The sequence below is a fragment of the Solanum verrucosum genome, unplaced genomic scaffold, assembly GCF_900185275.1.
Source record: "Solanum verrucosum unplaced genomic scaffold, falcon-dt-bn FXZP01000102.1, whole genome shotgun sequence".
Taxonomy (NCBI): domain Eukaryota; kingdom Viridiplantae; phylum Streptophyta; class Magnoliopsida; order Solanales; family Solanaceae; genus Solanum; species Solanum verrucosum.
The window spans coordinates 3,991,957-4,009,659 of NW_026019930.1; the positions used below are offsets into that span (position 1 = coordinate 3,991,957).

The 17,703-nt window shown below is 37.9% G+C and overlaps 1 pseudogene; it reads right to left on the bottom strand.

Moving 5' to 3' along the window:
* Window positions 1-4,729: 4,729 nt before the first annotated feature.
* Window positions 4,730-7,028, bottom strand: LOC125830283 (uncharacterized; annotated as a pseudogene).
* Window positions 7,029-17,703: the final 10,675 nt, after the last annotated feature.

The following is a 17,703-nucleotide window of genomic DNA, read 5'->3' on the forward strand; positions in this document are numbered from 1 at the left end:
AGAGTTGTGACTTTTATGAAAGATTGTGGCCTTTCCGAAGGGTTGCAACTTTTTCCAAATAGTTATAACCTTTCTGATAAGGCGCAATAAACGTTTATTTACACTACCATTTATTGTCTACAAATAGAGGGGTTTCCTCTCATTTTAAAACAACAAAAAATTTGTACCTCTTCTTCTTCACAATTAAATATTTGTGTACGTTGCTCCTATTGAGTGGCTCACTGACACCATTGCTTATGTTACAGATCCTGGTATGTATTTTTACCGTCATTAATTTATGCTTATGTTATTAAGGATAAATGATAAGGTGTAATAATTTTCATTTTCCTTTACATTATTAATGTTTGTTACTACGTAATCTTGTATGTAAGATAATATATTTTTTTAGTTTTAATGCCTAATAAATTTTAAATATTATTTTATAAATCTCTTAGTTTTTGACGATATCTAATAGAAAGATGAAAAATGTTTATTTTTAAATATTTGAAGAATGTTTTCTGCTAAGAATGATACTTTAAAGATGTAGTTTAAGTTTGGGATATAGTTAAAAATGTTTTTGGCCAAAAACTTGTGGACGGTTTATCAACTATTACTTAGATCTTTGCTTGAAACAGAGTGGACAGTTTATCTACCTGAAAGTCCAACGGTGCTTGACAATTTCTAGTCTTGTCTATATTTGTTCTTTATTATCACATGGGTGTTCTATTTTGCTACTTCCTTCAACATTCTCTCTGATTTTTCTCTTGTTCTTTATTACTATGCTATTGATAGTTTAATTTCTGTCGTTATGCAGTATTTTGTTAGTGTCAATTCCTTTTCTGTGGGGGAAAGTTATTATCTTTAACTAGAAATTCTCAATGTTGTCATGAGCCATGACTAAAAAGATTTCAGTTTTGTGTTCAGTGCTGGATATAGTGTCTGTTGGGTTTTAGCAAAGTGTGAATGAGAAATAAGAAGGAAAAAAGAAAAAGTGGGGAAACCAATTTTGGAGGGAAAATGTAAAGTCATTGCAAAATTGCAAATGAAAAGTCATTTCTCCCATATTGGTAGAAGAAAGGAAAATTGTTGTCTTTATAATAGGAAACACTTCCTTTAGTTCTTAAAGGGCTAAGAAGAAGGTGCCCCCTTACGCCGTCGTCGTTGCTCGGCCAATGATTGAATTCATCGCCTTAGAGAAGGCAGGTGAAGAAGCTGAATGACTCCGGAATTTCTTAGAAGATATTCCGTTTTGACCCAAACCAATGGCCCCTATATGAATACACTGTGATAGTCAAGCTGCAATAAGAAGGGCTGAAAGTGTTAGGTATAACGGAAAGTCTCGTCACATACGACGAAGACATAACACTGTTTGACAACTACTCTCTAGTGAAATTATCACAATTGACTATGTAAAGTCAAAGGATAATGTGTCGGATCCGCTTACAAAAGGCCTAACTAGAGAGGGGGTTGAGAGATCATTGAAGGGAATGAGACTATGGACGAGAACAAGTCATCGTGACGGTAATTCTACCTAGAAGACTGGAGATCCCAAGATCTAGGTTCAAGAAGATAAAACAAAGTCATAGATGACGGTTCAACATTGTCAAAAATTTATTTTATGTCCATTCTCATGATGAGACAATGTTCAGTAACCAGGATAAAGTCATAAGGATTTTTTAATGGTTTCTAAGTTTGATACAGGGTATATCAAATGGTGTATCTACGGGATAACACATTTAGAAATCATATTTGTAAGTGTGAAGTGTAAGCCGCTTCAAAGAGAATCCGGTAAGGCTAGTTCTCTAAGCACTTATTAACCGAGATGTGTTCATGGCTGAAACGAACAAAACAATGAGAACCAAAAACAGTGCAAGGGTTGATTGTATGACCTATGTTGTTTAGGTATACACCAAAGCTGGACGGTTCAAAGATATCAAATCTACCGATTGACTGAGTATATCCGATATATGTTCACTATGAAAAGTTTAAAGGGAAACCTACTTATCCAGATGCGATTAACCCTCACTTACGAGACACACAAGTTTTTCATGCATATGTTTTAAACAATAGTCATTCCCCATTCATGTGGGGGATTGTTGGGTTTTAGCAAAGTGTGAATGGGAAATAAGAAGGGAAAAAGGAAAAGTGGGGGAACCAATTTTGGAGGGAAAATGAAAAGTCATTTCTCCCATATTGGTATATTGGTAGAAGCAAGGAAAATTGTTGTCCTTATATTAGGAAACACTTCCTTTAGTTCTGAAAGGGCTAAGAAGAAGGTGCCCCCTCACACCGTCGTCGTCGCTCGCTCGACCTCGGATTTGACAAGTGATTGATTGATAATTTTTTGGACAAAATTTATTTAATCAATCTTGTTAATCAAATCAAATCTCATATAAATTAATTCCGAATGTTAGTTAATTACGGAACGGAATTATTTGAATTCGCGTGTAACGGTAAAATTTCTGAAAGGTCGTTACTTTTTCTGAAGGGACCTGTTCCTTCAAAAAAATCGTTACTTTCCCAAAATGACATAACGTTCTGGAAAAAATGGGTCTGAACAAAATTATCTAAACAGACACATTTCTTGCTGAAAATGACTATAAAAAGATGTCATTTTTCATTTTTTCTAACACTGAATTTTTTTTCTTCTTTGCATACATTTTTTTACATAAACAAATTGTCGATCGACTGAGTCAGTGTGTGTTCTCGTTACTGTTCTTGCGTTCGCTGAAGTTATTGAAGTTTGAGGTACCGCTACTTCATTAACATGTTAATCCGTTTTATCTTGGGAGAAATTAATTTGTAACCTTGGGTACAATGAGGGGATTAAATTTCTTAAGAAATCACAGTGATTTTTGTGGACTCGAATTTAAGTTTCTGTCTATTTCATCTTATTTTCTGTTTCTGTATTTATTTGACTAACCTGAATACATTAGATAACAGTGTCTACATGTATCTCATGTATCTTTAGTTTGAAAAATATTCTAGATATTTTTATGGGATTGTTTGCATCTATATTGCTCGGATTCTTAAAAATGTCAACAGGTGTGTGTCGGATTCGCCAAAAATAGTGTATCTTGTGTATTTTATCACTTTCTCATGTTGTATCTTGTGTATTTTATCAGAAAGTATACATGAGTCATACAGAGAAAGAGATCGAGGCAGGAGAGACTCTACCAAAGTTGCATGTCATGCTAATCGTGGGATATGGGAAAGAGAGAGGGGTTGACTTCTACGTGGCAAAGAACACATACGGAAAGAAGTGGGGCTACCATGGATTGGAAAAAATAATCCGTAGTTACACATACAGAAAGAAGTGGGGCTACCATGGGTTCGAAAAAGTAATCCAGTAGTTTAGTTATAGATTTGATTTGTCCTATTATAGAGTAAATTTTGAAGTTGCAAGTAAATTTGGAAGTTGTGATATATTTAGGAAAGGGATAACGGTTTGAAAAATACTCCAATTTTGGTCGAATTTGGTGTTGCGATACTAAACTTTCATGAGGACCTATTATCTCCCTAGATTATTAAATACCGTATTTTTTACCCCCTGAACTATTTAATAGTGTATTTTAAAGGTATATATTTGTCTACATGGACACATTACTATTTATACTTTGGCATAATACATATATTGGACTTTAAACTTGGTTTCAAATTTTAACTTTGACCTCCAACTTTCATAGTGCACAAACAAACACTTTAACTATCCAACCTTTTAATAAATAAACACGCATGTCTTACCTGACAAAACGCGTGATGTGCACGTATTTTGCGCGAGTTAGGAGTAATTTTAGAGGCCCACAACAGTAAAAAAAAATGCTGAAATGACAACTCTACCCTTAATTTTATTTTAGTTCTAAAATGGACGTGTAAAGTATTTAATTAGTTGGCAGCCATTGAGTGGCTCACTAATACACGTGGAAGCGTTTGCATTTCACGCTCTTTGGCTCCAAAAATCGCGTGTTTATTTATTAAAATGTTGGATAGTTAAAGTGTTTGTTTGTGCAGTATGAAAGTTGGAGGTCAAAGTTGAAATTTGAAGCCAAGTTTAGGGTCCAATATATGTATTATGCCTTATAATTTTGCATTATTTTTTATGTCTACGTGGACAAATATATATGTTTAAAATACGGTATTAAATAGTTTAGGTAGGTTAATAGGTCCTCATGAAAGTTTAGTATCGCAATAACAAATTCGACCAAAGTTGGGGTATTTTTCAGACCCTTATCCCTTTAGGAAACAAAAGAAGTTAACATTGTCAAGTTTTGGTATTAGGGACTTGAGGTAAAATGATACAACACACATCCAAGGTATATTAGATGTGCTTCAAGGCGTTAGCAGTAAACTGCAAATGTTGAAAATTAGCACTTCTTTAAGCAATTAAGCTCACAGCAGTAAGCCAGTAACCACAACTCCTAGCACATTAAAACATAACGCTTTGATGATTCATTAACCTTAATCTCTTATAAAACAACTTGGCTTTCTCAGAACAAACTTAACCCAAGGGAAGAATGACATGTATCTCAAATAAACGCATAGCAAAACACTGAGAAATCATTGCTATAAGTGAGAAAATTGCGCAATGTAAAATGTTAGTTCCACACACTGTTGATTACTGTCGGAAATGACTCTACGAAAATATTCACCTATTTCACTAAAATCAACAAAACTACATAATACAGATTATTTGTAAACAGAAAACAGTGGCAATTTTTATACAAACAAAAAGCAACTGCAGAACTGTTGGTTTGTGTCTGGAACAACTCCATGAAAACATTTATCTATTTCACTAAAATCAACAAACTACATAGTGCAGATTATTTCAAAACAGAAAACAGTGCAATCTATATACAAACAAAAAGCAACGGATGGGTCTCTACCTTGTAAAAAAGGAATAACTTCAAATATATTTGAAAAACTCAGCATCCATTACTATTTTAACATGTCCAACAAAAATATGAACAAGGCAGTCAAATAACATAGTGAGATTTACATCCAATAGCATCTGCGCCAACGTCTCTCCGCCTGTATAATAACAAAAGAGATAAGAGTTGGTGAGTGAACTGCGAAAGCTGAAAATTAGCTATTCTATGAGCAATTAAGCTAAATCTATAACAGGAGAGCCACAACACTCGTAGCACATTAACAGAATACATGATCATCACGTTTCTTTCTTAAGCATAATCAGAATGAATATAATTTTCTGAAAAAATGCTTCAGTGAAGGAAAAGATATTAGTACCAATCTTTTCCCCTTAAAATAACATAGCAGTTTCTCAGAACAAAATTAAACCAAGGGAAGAATGACACGTATCTTTAATTCAACCAAGAAAAACTGCATAATCAAAGACACAAAGCAACACGGAGAATTCATTGTTATAGGTGAGAAAATTGCACATTGTAAAATATGAGTTCCACACACTGTTGATTAGTGTCGGGAATAACTCTATGAAAACATTCACCTGTTTCACTAAAATCAAGAAACTACATCTTATGGATTATTTGAAAACAGAAAACAAAAGCAATTTATATACAAACAACAAAAAGCAACTGATGGATCTCTACCTAGTAAAAAAAGAAATAAGTTTGCATATATTTGAAAAATTCAGCACCAAAACTTCATTATCTAAAGCATTTCAAACAACATTCGTCAATAAATCAATCAAAATTGGACTTTGATGTGGTTTTACTTTAACCGGAATATTTTTCAACTTTTTATACAATATAAAAACACATTATTATCTTGAAGGGTGTCACAAGTCAAATGCTGCCACATAAAGTTTGATAGAGAATGTAGTAGACTTTCTAGAAAAACTTATTCCTTCCATTGCTGCTAATTGGTTCCTACGTCATGTAAATATGTTTATAATTGGTCATCTATAATACATACACAGTTATGATACTTGAAGATAACCTTAGAAATTTAAGCATGTCAAATCATCACAGAAGCAACATCTTAAAATATCTAGTAGCTAAATATACCTTTTTCCTGACGACCAGGAAGTCCAAATTAGCCTCTTCATCTGGGATCACCATAGCTTGAAAATAGTATCTTTCTTCATCATCCGTCTTGGCTAAAAAGATAAGATAGTAAATGTAGTCACGAGAGCCGCCTCTCTTCACATTCAGAATTCCCTCAATTACATGGTTGGTGCCCTAGAATGAATACAAGTGAACTTTCTTAGCTTTCTGAACAAAACAAAAAAAAAGGAAAAGGGAAGACAGTGAAAAGTGTGATAAGAGCAAGCTTTTTATATGGATAGGAAAGATAGCAAGAGTGACTAGAGCATACCGTATCATCAAGGTATCTCTTAAGTGCACTTTCAGCATAACCCTTCAACATCCTATACTTTTTACGGATACGCAAGTAGCTTGCAAGGGGATAGAAGTTAGGCAGCGGAGGAGGCCCAGGATAATCTTTCATATCAAAACCCTATCAATATACAATGAGACAAACATCACTAAATTGCATAAAACTTGTTATTTAGCAAGTTATTTCAGGCAAGTGACTTAGAATGTTCTTCATTTGTCATACAAACTAATGGTTACTTGTTGACTATACAATGCCATCAACCATGTGATTAGAAGTAGTGAACTCGAACTATTAACTAAAAGGCACCGAGTTGACTTGAATAAAAATAGACTTGCAGAATCAGCCAAAGCACAACAAACCAAAGGTAAAGGCATATGTATATAACAGATTCATGAGAACTAGGCGATGCATCTAAGTATTTCTGAAAAAATAATAGAGTCAGCTACCTTGCTCTCGTAGACCTGTCTGAAGTGGCTCTCCCACATAGGTTTATCGTGTTCTAGTACTAAATCATAGTCTGTACTCTCGACTATCCTCAGATTACTAATATCAACCTTATCTTCGTCGTTGGTGCTATTGTCATCTTTATTTGATACAGAATCCTCACCTCCGTCCTTGCTGCTATCACTTTCTTCTTTCACCGGCAGGGAATCCAGTACGGCTGGGAAATCTACACCCTGAATATCAGGTAAAGGCATATGTTATATGTATATAAAGATAACTAGGTGATGCATCAAAAAAGCTTGTTTGGATAGTTTTTATCTATTGTATAATATTGTTTCATGGTTTAAATACAATATTGATTTTAATTCTTACTTAATGATATAATATGATATGTTTTGAACCAATACCTGACAACTATCCAAACAGAGTGTAATTATTTCAGAGAAAAGAGGAACAGAGTAAGCTACCTCGCTTTCATCGACCTGGTTATCATATTCTGGACCTGAATCATAACCCTCACCATCGTCGTCGTGCAATTGTTAGATTCATTACATACATAATACTCACTTTCGTCGTCGTTGCTAACGGGCAGGGAATCCGATTCGGCTGGGAAATCTAACCCCTGAAAATCCGGCACGGTCGGTCGTCGTGGGCTCCATAATGGGGGCAGTGGTGGCTGCGAACGTACAGATTTCATGGCTCCGGAATGAGTAAAACTCGGGGTGGTGGTGGGCATGAGTATGGTATTGGTAGCTATTGAAAATTAATATGAAGAAAGTAAAAAGAAGAGAGACTTACTATTTGTCTTTGAGGTATGGTTTTACAGTGAATCAGATCTCTTACCTTTTTTTTTTTTTTTTTTTTACCGTGGTTTCCGGGCGTCGCTTTGCGAACCCGACTAGCTGTACCCACCGGGTCCCGCTGTTTCAAGGCGGGTCCACCATGGTTAGTTCCACGGGGCCCTGGAGACGCGGCCGGTTTGTAATGCCTCCAGTGGCCCTGCTGGGGCTCGAACCGGCGACCTGAAGGACTTTGTCCCAGGCCTTTACCAGATCTCTTACCTATTTATTGGGGAAATCGACCCCCAAAATAGTATTCCTAACCATACTCTTAAAAGGACTCCACATAATAGACATTTATTATAATATAAATATTTTATAATAATGGATAATACGAATAAAAGTAAAATCATTAATGAAATACAACTAAATAAATATTACATAATTGAAAAAAATATTTCAGATTCTACATAAATATTATACTTTCAAGATCACTACGGTGCTCCCATAAATGCTCTATTAATGCATTACGTAATTCAAAATGAGCTCCTTTGTCCTTTTTTTTTATATCGAGTTAGAAATTGTTGAAATTGATAATTTTTTGTGAATGTTAATTGTAGCTATATCCAATTATAATTTATAGAGTAATTAACATAAATTTAATTTTTTTTTAAAGTCATATATAGAAAATTATTATAAAAACATTACATAAAAAATAATTAAATATACAAGAGATTTAATTAAAACATACAATTTATAAAATATTTAATTAAAAGTTTGTATAATGAAATAATATTAAAATATTCAAAAAGTGAATTGGTGTGATGAATACTGTTACACCAAATTTGGTGTAAAAATTGGTGTGGGTTGGAGCTCAAAACACCAAATTTAGAATTCGGCGTAAAATTTGGTGTTTGGTTGGAGATAGTCTTAATACGCATCTAGGTTGCCTCATTAAAAACCTTACAAGAAAAATCCAATAGTCACATGAATTTATGTGTAATCAAGGTCATAATTGATAGCTCTCTGTTTCAACTTTAGTGCAGCCAATCTGGCATTTTACTATTAATAGATAAAAGCAAGTTTAAATATTGTTTGAGATGAGTTTCTTCCTCCCTATTAACCAATTTCCTTTCCCTGACATCTTCTTTGGAGAATAGTATCATCTTGTTCAAGTCTTTATTTGATTAACTATGGATTAACATTGTTTCAATTGTGTTAATTGCCTGTCACTTATTTTCGAGGGTCTATCTACAGGAGTTTAAATATTATCTTACATATTTTATTATTTGGTCTTGGTCTAGCATTAAGGGATCTGTTGGGTTTCATATTAGTACTATGGTTTTATATCAAGATTTGAGAAATCTATTATGAAACATGGAATGAGTGATAATGACAATATTAATTGCTTTCAACAAATTTGATTTTATGAGTTACAACAACTCACACGTTTTTCCTCATCTTTAGCCGCACTACACATATGCTAATCCTTATCCTTTGTTTTCATTGCATGAATTGTCATTTCGAGTCCATGGTGGACTTATCTACCTTGCATTCTCGAGTTGAGCCATAGAGGCTCGAATCTTATTTATCATTGAGTCAGCCAGGTCATCGGAATAGGCCTAGGGAGGGCTGGAAATTGATCACAAGTTTCGGGAAGTCCGAAAATGGACCGTATACACTAAGTATATACTGATATACAGGTTGAGTGCAACATTTACAGATTAAAAAATGTAAAATACGGGGCTGAGGAAAAATACAGATGTTCGGAAGCAAGAAATACATCGAAAGGGCCGATATACATGCTGATATACACCGATATACAACATGTGTATACCAAAACGGAAATTGAGCTTAAGGCTAAAAAACAGCAAAGTTTAGGCCCAAAGAGGCCCAAATCAGCAATAGTTTAGGCCCCAAAAAGGGGGCCCAAATTCATCTCTCCTTCACCTTTTAAATTATTTTATTGTCTTTATTTATTGTTTGTTTTTCTTATCATTAACTCTAACTTTAAAATTGTTAGTTAACTTAATTAAATTCCCCAAAAGATGAACTATATTCTTTATGTTAGTGTATTTAGTCAAAACTTTTATTTATTTTTCAATTAATTTATAATAAGCTTTCATGCTTTTAATTAATCAAATTGATTCAAATTATTGTCTAAAATGATTCAAATGAGTTCTAATTAATCTAATTTTGTTAAAATTCCAATCATTTGCAATTTAATTCAAATGTTTCAATTAATGTCCTTTTTTCTAAAAAAATAAATAAATGAAAATTGTTCTTTATTTAAGTATTTTCTCAAAGTTAATCGAATATTGTAAATTATTATATTTTTTATGTTAAATCATTCTCCTAAAAAATAGTCAAAATGTTTTAGTCAAGTCGTAGGATAACCGCATGTTAGCGGCTACTTTAAGTGTTAATACCTTCTTAGAGTAGAAATAAGAACCTCCTACCCATTTTCTCTAAATCTTTAAAGGCTTATCTGTTAAGACATTTTTAAATTAAGTTGTAACACCCCGACTTTTCAAAACGTCTAAATTAACTCGTATATTCGTGGAAAGACAAGGAGGGTGAGTAATAAATTAAGAATGATGTGTTATGTCCTATTTTAAGTGTTCAGGTGTTGCATCTCAAGTTAGGTAAGTGACAAAATAAAAGTTGGCGGAAGTTATCGTAATTTCCTTCTTAAAGATTTCTCTGAAATTTGGGTCAAATGTCTTGGAGGTTTTCTCCCAATCTATAAAGAGTTATGGGGCCCACAAACTATTGAATCGAAGGTCTACGAGTCTAGTTTCCAACGCATCAAACCGTTCATTCATACGACTTCAGAATAGAGAGATATTCGCATTTTCGTGGGACTGCGCAAGCAGGCGCGTGAGGTGGGGCCCTAGGTCGGTGGAAAGTGTATATATCTTCTTCTTTGCGTTTTTTCTTCATTTTTAAGCTAATTATACAGAGAAAACATAGAAACCCATTTTTAGGATCAAGTAAAATATCGATTTTCTCGACGTAAGTTCTTGACGAAAGTTGTTCTACGCGTTGGGCTCATCATCGTGGTATAATTTGTTTTATCGATTGCGTAGCATATCACATTTTAATGTTGGGACAGCAGGGGTTTGAATATATTTAAAGGTTTTGAGGTGAATTACGAAGCTAAGATCGAGTATCGAGGGAGTTACGAGTTAAAGTCTTTAGGCGACGTGAATTTAGCGAAAAAGGTATGTTAAGGCTATTCTCTTCCTATGGCATGTTCCTTAAAGCTTAGGAGCAATGTAATTGAGATGTTATCGTTGTTATACTTGTAGCCATCATTGTTGATTGTTGGTTGCTCTAGTGCGTATAATCCTCTCTTATCGGGATTCTTATTCAGTAGTAACATTCGTATGTTGGACACGACTTAGAGGCTAATTGTATAAGTTGCCTATAACTAAATTGCTCACTTTTAGCTGTTGGATTGTTATTGTTGCCTTTGGGCTATTGTTGTTAACTGCAGGAATGTGATCTATGCCTAGCAGGGTTATGTTCTGCCTACAGGGCTGTATGGATGCTTAAAAGGGCTATGAGTTGCCTACGGGGCTATATTGATGCCTAGAAGGGCTATGAGTTGCCTACGGGGCTATATTGATGCCTAGAAGTGTTATGAGTTGCCTACGGGGCTATATTGATGCCTAGAAGGGTTATGAGTTGCCTACAGGGATATATATTGAAGCCTAAGAAGGTTATGTACTCCCTACATGGCCATGTTGTTGCCTAAGAGGGCTATGAGATGTCTATAAGCTATGTTGATGCCTAAGAAGGCTATGTGACTGCCTGCGGGGCTAGGAGACTACCGATAGGGGTATACAGGCTGATTGGCACCTTCCGGGCTTATGGGGGCCTGAGTAGGTGGTCTTGTGTGCTGTTTGTACTTACCGAGCTTATGGGGGCTTGGTTAGGTTGTTGTTTTATTATTTTTGATAAATTTAGATTTAAAAGCAGGTCAGTATAATTATCTTATCCTTAATTTATTTATCAGATTATTCCAGTATATCAGGATACCTCATCATAGTCTATTGCCTTTCATACTCTGTACATTATTTTGTACTGACGCCCCATTGCCTTGGGGCGCTGCATTCATGCATGCAGGTCCTGACAGACGACCGAGTAGACCTCCTTATCAGCAGGATTGACTTTTATCCGGTTGGTCAGCCCCTTTACTCCGGAGCTGCCAGAGTTGGGAGGTTTGTTAACTTTTGTTGTATATATTCTCATGGGTAGGCTGGGGCCCTGTCCCACCAATCTTTACTACTCTTAGAGGCTTGCAGACTAGTGTGTGGGGTTTATAGCTACGTTATGGCCATGCTGGCCTATGTTGTTGGTTTGCTGAAGCTTGTGAGCTGTTTGATGTATTGTACTGATATTTACCTATTTTAGTTTTGGTATAGATATCATGGTGGCCTCGACGGCCCAATCAGGACTTCTGTGCTAGTTGGATATTTCTTTATATGAACTCTTGGGAGTAGCTGGTTCTTTTGTAGATCTGTTGACAGGGGCCTTGCCGGCCGAGGGCTTAGTTTTAAGCCGAGATATACTTGTTTGTTTTCTTAATTGCATGTGACTGCCATGCGCTAATAGCAAATGGTTCAGCAGGGTCGGCTCGGGCCTGAGTTTTGGCTTTAGGAGTCAGTTGCGCCCTTTGAGTTTGGGGCGTGACAAACTTGGTATCAGAGCAACGTCGTATCCTAAGGAGTCTGCAAGCCGTGTCTAGTAGAGTCTTGTTTATAAATGTGTTGTGCACCACATTCGATAAACAAAACGCTACCAGACATGTTAGAATGACTATCCTTCTTTTGCTCACCTCGTGCTATAGAACGGTATCCTAATGGTGGATGTTTCTGGCTTATAATTGAGATTTGCATGCAGATAAACATGACTGATACCAGGCAGACTACCAGTAGCCAAGAACTAGATACAACTGCAGGCGAGGGTACTGGCAAGGTACCACAGGTGGAGGCAGCCCATTGTGAGACCCGGGGGGAGACATCTTCTCAGCCCCCTATAGTTTCTCCACAGCTTCAGGAGCCTCCGAGGGCTACAGAACTTCCGGCTCCATCAGCAGTACCACCTCTAGTTCCTCTTATTCCATCTGATCAGGATTTCAAGAGTGCAGTATATATGTTAGCACAGTTAGTAGCTGCACAGTGCCAACCAGTTGCGCCAGATATTGCCGGACCTTCTGAAGGGCCCGGAAGTTCGAGAGTTCGTGAATTTCTTGCCTTGAATCCTCCACAGTTTACAGGAACAGATCGCAGAGAAGACCCTCAACACTTTGTTGATCAGCTTCATAGGATCTTCAGAGTCATGCATGCCTCAGCGACTGAGTCAGTTGAGTTAGCAGCATTTCGATTGCGTGATGTTGCAGTATTGTGGTATGAAAGTTGGGAGAGATCTAGGGAAAAAGATACATCTCTACCAACTTGAGATAGCTTTACAGAAGCCTTCATAAATCACTATTTGCCTCGAGAGATTAGGGATGGCCGAGTGGACCAGTTTCTGAACCTCCGCAGGGTGGCATGAGTGTCCGAGAGTACGGGCTGAGATTTGATTCATTGGCTAGATATGCACCAGCATTTGTTGATACGATGCATGATAGGGTGCGTAGATTTGTGGGAGGGCTTGACTCAAACTATATTGAGGCTTGTTCTACTGCTGCGCTAAATGATACAATGGATATCTCACGGATTCAGGCCTTCGCACAGGGCATAGAGGATCGCCAACATCGACAGTATACGAGTGAGAGGGTCGAGAGAGAGAGACAGAAGAGGGCTAGGCCCGCTGGTTCGCAGGGAGATTTTCAGAGTGGTCCCAGACCCCGATATTTTATTAGGCCACCTAGACCTCCACCACAACAGTTCCAGGGTAGTAGATTTTATAGTCAAGGACAGTCAAGCCTAGGTGAGGGCTCACGAGCATCAGAATCTCATCAGTAGAGAGGCTCAGGCCAGGCTAGAACAGCACCGCCGCGTTGCGCAACTTGTGGTAGGCTGCATTTTGGGAGGTGTAAACAGGGTTCCACAAGTTGTTATTCTTGTGGACAGGAAGGGCATGTGTGGAGAAACTGTCCGACCATAGGTCAGGGTGGTATAGGTCAATCGACCAGGTCAATAGTAGGTTCCTCGTCATCAGCACAGTCTACAGGGCGTGGACCCCAGACTTCAGCAGGTAGAGGTAGAGGCAGAGGCAGAGAGGGAGCATCTAGTTCTAGTAGTGGCTAGAATCGTACATATTCACTAGCCGGCCGACAGGACTCAGAGTCATCACCAGATGTTATGACAGGTACATTGATTGTTTGCTCCCATTGTGTTTATGCTTTGATAGATCCTGGATCTACTCTGTCTTATGTTACTCCATTTATTGCGGGGAAGTTATGTATAGTAGCAGAGTCATTAGATCGACCCTTTATTGTATCTACCCCAGTTGGTGAGTCTATTGTTGCCAAGAGAGTTTATCGAGGTTGCACGGTAGAAATTATCGACCGTCAGACCTCTGTAGATCTCGTAGAGTTAGAGATGGTCGATTTCGACGTCATTATGGGTATGGACTGGTTAGCGTCTTGTTATGCTAATGTTGACTGTCGAACAAAGATTGTTAGATTCCACTTTCCAGGAGAGGCAGTTCGGGAATGGAAAGACGTTACAGCAACGCCAAAAGGTAGGTTTATTTCCTATCTTAAGGCGAGGAGGATGATTACTAAAGGTTGTATTTATCATCTTGTTCGTGTTCATAATATAGATGCAGAACCACCGACGCTTCCGTCTATTCTGGTAGTTAATGAGTTTCTAGATGTATTTCCAGACGAACTTCCTGGTATCCCTCCAGAACGGGAAATTGATTTTGCTATCGATATGCTACCAGGTACACAACCCATATCTATCCCTCCTTATAGAATGGCTCCTGCTGAACTAAAAGAGTTGAAGGATCAGCTGAAAGACTTGCTGGATAAAGGCTTTATCAGACCTAGTGCTTCACCATGGGGTGCACCAGTGTTATTCGTGAGGAAGAAAGATGGCTCACTAAGAATGTGTATCGATTATCGACAGCTAAATAAGGCGACTATAAAGAATAAGTATCCCCTTCCGAGGATCGATGACTTATTTGATCAGTTACAAGGTGCTGAGTGCTTCTCGAAGATTGATTTAAGATCAGGTTACCACCAGATACGAGTTCGGGAGAAAGACATTCCAAAGGCAGCTTTTAGAACTAGATATGGACACTTTGAGTTCTTGGTGATGTCTTTTGGATTAACTAATGCCCCAACAGTGTTCATGGACCTGATGAATAGTATATTCAGGCCGTATTTAGACTTGTTTGTGATTGTATTTATTGATGATATTTTGGTGTATTCACATTCAAAAGCTGAGCATGCAAATCATCTGCGAGCAGTCCTTCAGGTTCTTCGAGATCAAGAACTTTATGCAAAGTTTTCTAAGTGTGAGTTCTGGTTGAAATCTGTCGCTTTCTTAGGCCATACTGTATCAGATGCAGGTATTGCGGTTGATACACAAAAGATTGAGGCCGTAAAAACTTGGCCCAGACCTATGACTCCAACTGAGGTTCGTAGTTTCTTGGGGTTAGCTGGGTACTACAGAAGGTTTGTAGAGGGGTTTTCTTCACTTTCAGCACCATTAACGAAGCTGACTCAAAAAGCAGCTAAGTTCCAGTGGACTGAGGCTTGCGAGCATAGTTTCCAGGAGCTAAAGGACAGGTTGACATCAGCACCAGTTCTAGCATTGCCAGAGGGCTCAGAAGGCTATGCGGTGTACTGTGATGCTTCTGGGGTTGGGTTGGGATGTGTTCTAATGCAACATGGTAAGGTTATCACATATGCTTCAAGACAGTTGAGGAAACATGAGAAGAACTATCCGACCCATGATTTAGAGTTAGCTGCAGTTGTGCATGCATTAAAAATCTGGAGACACTATTTGTATGGTGTTCATGTTGACATCTTCACAGATCATAAAAGCCTTCAATATATATTTAGACAGAAGGAGTTAAATTTGCGACAACGTCGATGGCTTGAGTTACTGAAAGACTACGACGTGGATATTTTATATCATCCAGGAAAGGCAAATGTGGTAGCCGATGCCCTCAGTCGAAGATCTATGGGTAGTTTATCCCATTTAGGTGTTGAGAAGCGGGAGCTAGTGCGAGAGCTGCATCAGTTAGCTAGCTTGGGAGTTAGATTGTTAGAGGCAGAAGATAGTGGGGTAACAATTCAGGACACAGCCGTATCATCTCTAGTTGTAGAAGTAAAGTCACGGCAACAAGAGGATCCTAGCTTAGAGCAGCTTAGAGCCAAGGCTCAGGATCCACAGTCTTTAGCATTTGATATAGCAGAAGATGGAGTCCTCAGATATAGCGGTAGATTGTGTGTTCCAAATGTTGCAGGGCTTCGACATCGAATTATGGAAGAGGCACATCATTCCCGTTATTCTATTCACCCTGGTTCGACAAAGATGTACCATGATATTAAGGAAATCTATTGGTGGCATGGATGAAGAAGGACGTTGCTGAATTTGTGGACAATGTCCTAATTGCCAACAGGTGAAGGTTGAGCACCAAAAGCCCACTGGGCTAGTTCAGGAGATAGCCATTCCTCTGTGGAAGTGGGAAGCAATTAATATGGATTTTATTACAGGGTTACCTCAATCGCGTCGCAAGTTTGACTCTATTTGGGTAATTGTTGATAGACTAACAAATCAGCCCACTTCTTACCAGTCAAGGCTACTTTTTCGGCCGAAAACTATGCAGGGCTCTATATTAGAGAGATTGTTAGGCTACACGGTGTTCCCAGTATCTATTATCTCTGATAGAGGAGCACAATTTACCGCCAATTTCTGGAAGTCCTTCCAGAAAGGATTAGGGACACAAGTTAATCTTAAGTACCGCCTTTTCACCCTCAGACAGATGGCCAGGCTGAGCGAACAATTTTGACACTCGAAGATATGTTACAGGCGTCGCGCTAGACTTCAAGGGAAGTTGGGATGACCACTTGCCTCTTATTGAATTTTGCATACAATAATAGTTATCATTCTAGCATCGGGATGGCACCTTATGAGGCTTTGTATGGGAGAAAATGTAGATCCCCATTGGATGGTTTGAGGTAGGTGAGTCAGGGTTGATTGGACCCGATTTAGTCCAGCAGACAGTGGAGAAAGTTAAGCTTATTCGGAGAGGTTGCTAACAGCTCAAAGCCGACAAAAGTCATACTCAGATGTACGACGAAGGGACTTAGAGTTTTGTGTCGATGATTGGGTATTCTTAAAAGTCTCACCTATGAAGGGTGTTATGCGATTTGGCAAAAAGGGAAAGCTTAGTCCAAGATTCATTGGGCCATACCAGATCCTTCGGAGGGTAGGACGTGTGGCTTATGAGTTAGAATTGCCTTCAGGGCTAAAATCTGTTCATCCAGTTTTCCATGTATCAATGTTACGGAAGTGTGTAGGAGACCCTTCTCGGGTTGTCCCAATTGAGGATGTTCAGATCACAGAGGAGTTGTCCTACGAGGAGACTCCAGTTGCTATATTAGATCGGCAGGTCCGTAAATTGAGGACCAAAGAGGTGGCTTCGGTTAAAGTATTATGGAGGAATAAAAATAGAGAAGAAGTGACCTGGGAGGCTGAGGATGGCATGAGGTCCAAATATCCTCACTTGTTTCATACCCCAGGGTGATGTTATATCAGTTTATATTAGGGCAGTAAGGTAAGATACCTATATATATATATATATACTATTGCTTATTATTATTGTGATTGTCGTTGTATGTCTGCTCGCATTGTTGTGGTGAGCTATAACGCTTAGCTATTTATGTTGTCATGTGAGACGCCTATGTTAGAAATTTTGCATTTCAGGTTCCTGGATAGTGACATTTACAAAGGATAAACTGCCTAAATTCTGGCAAGTCCTAAGGACTGAATAGTGTGCCTCAGATTTTTCATTCGAGGACGAATGTTTCTAAGGGGGAGGAATGTAACACCCCGACTTTTCAAAACGTCTAAATTAACTCGTATATTCGTGGAAAGACAAGGAGGGTGAGTAATAAATTAAGAATGATGTGGTATGTCCTATTTTAAGTGTTCAAGTGTTGCATCTCAAGTTAGGTAAGTGGCAAAATAAAAGTTGGCGGAAGTTATCGTAATTC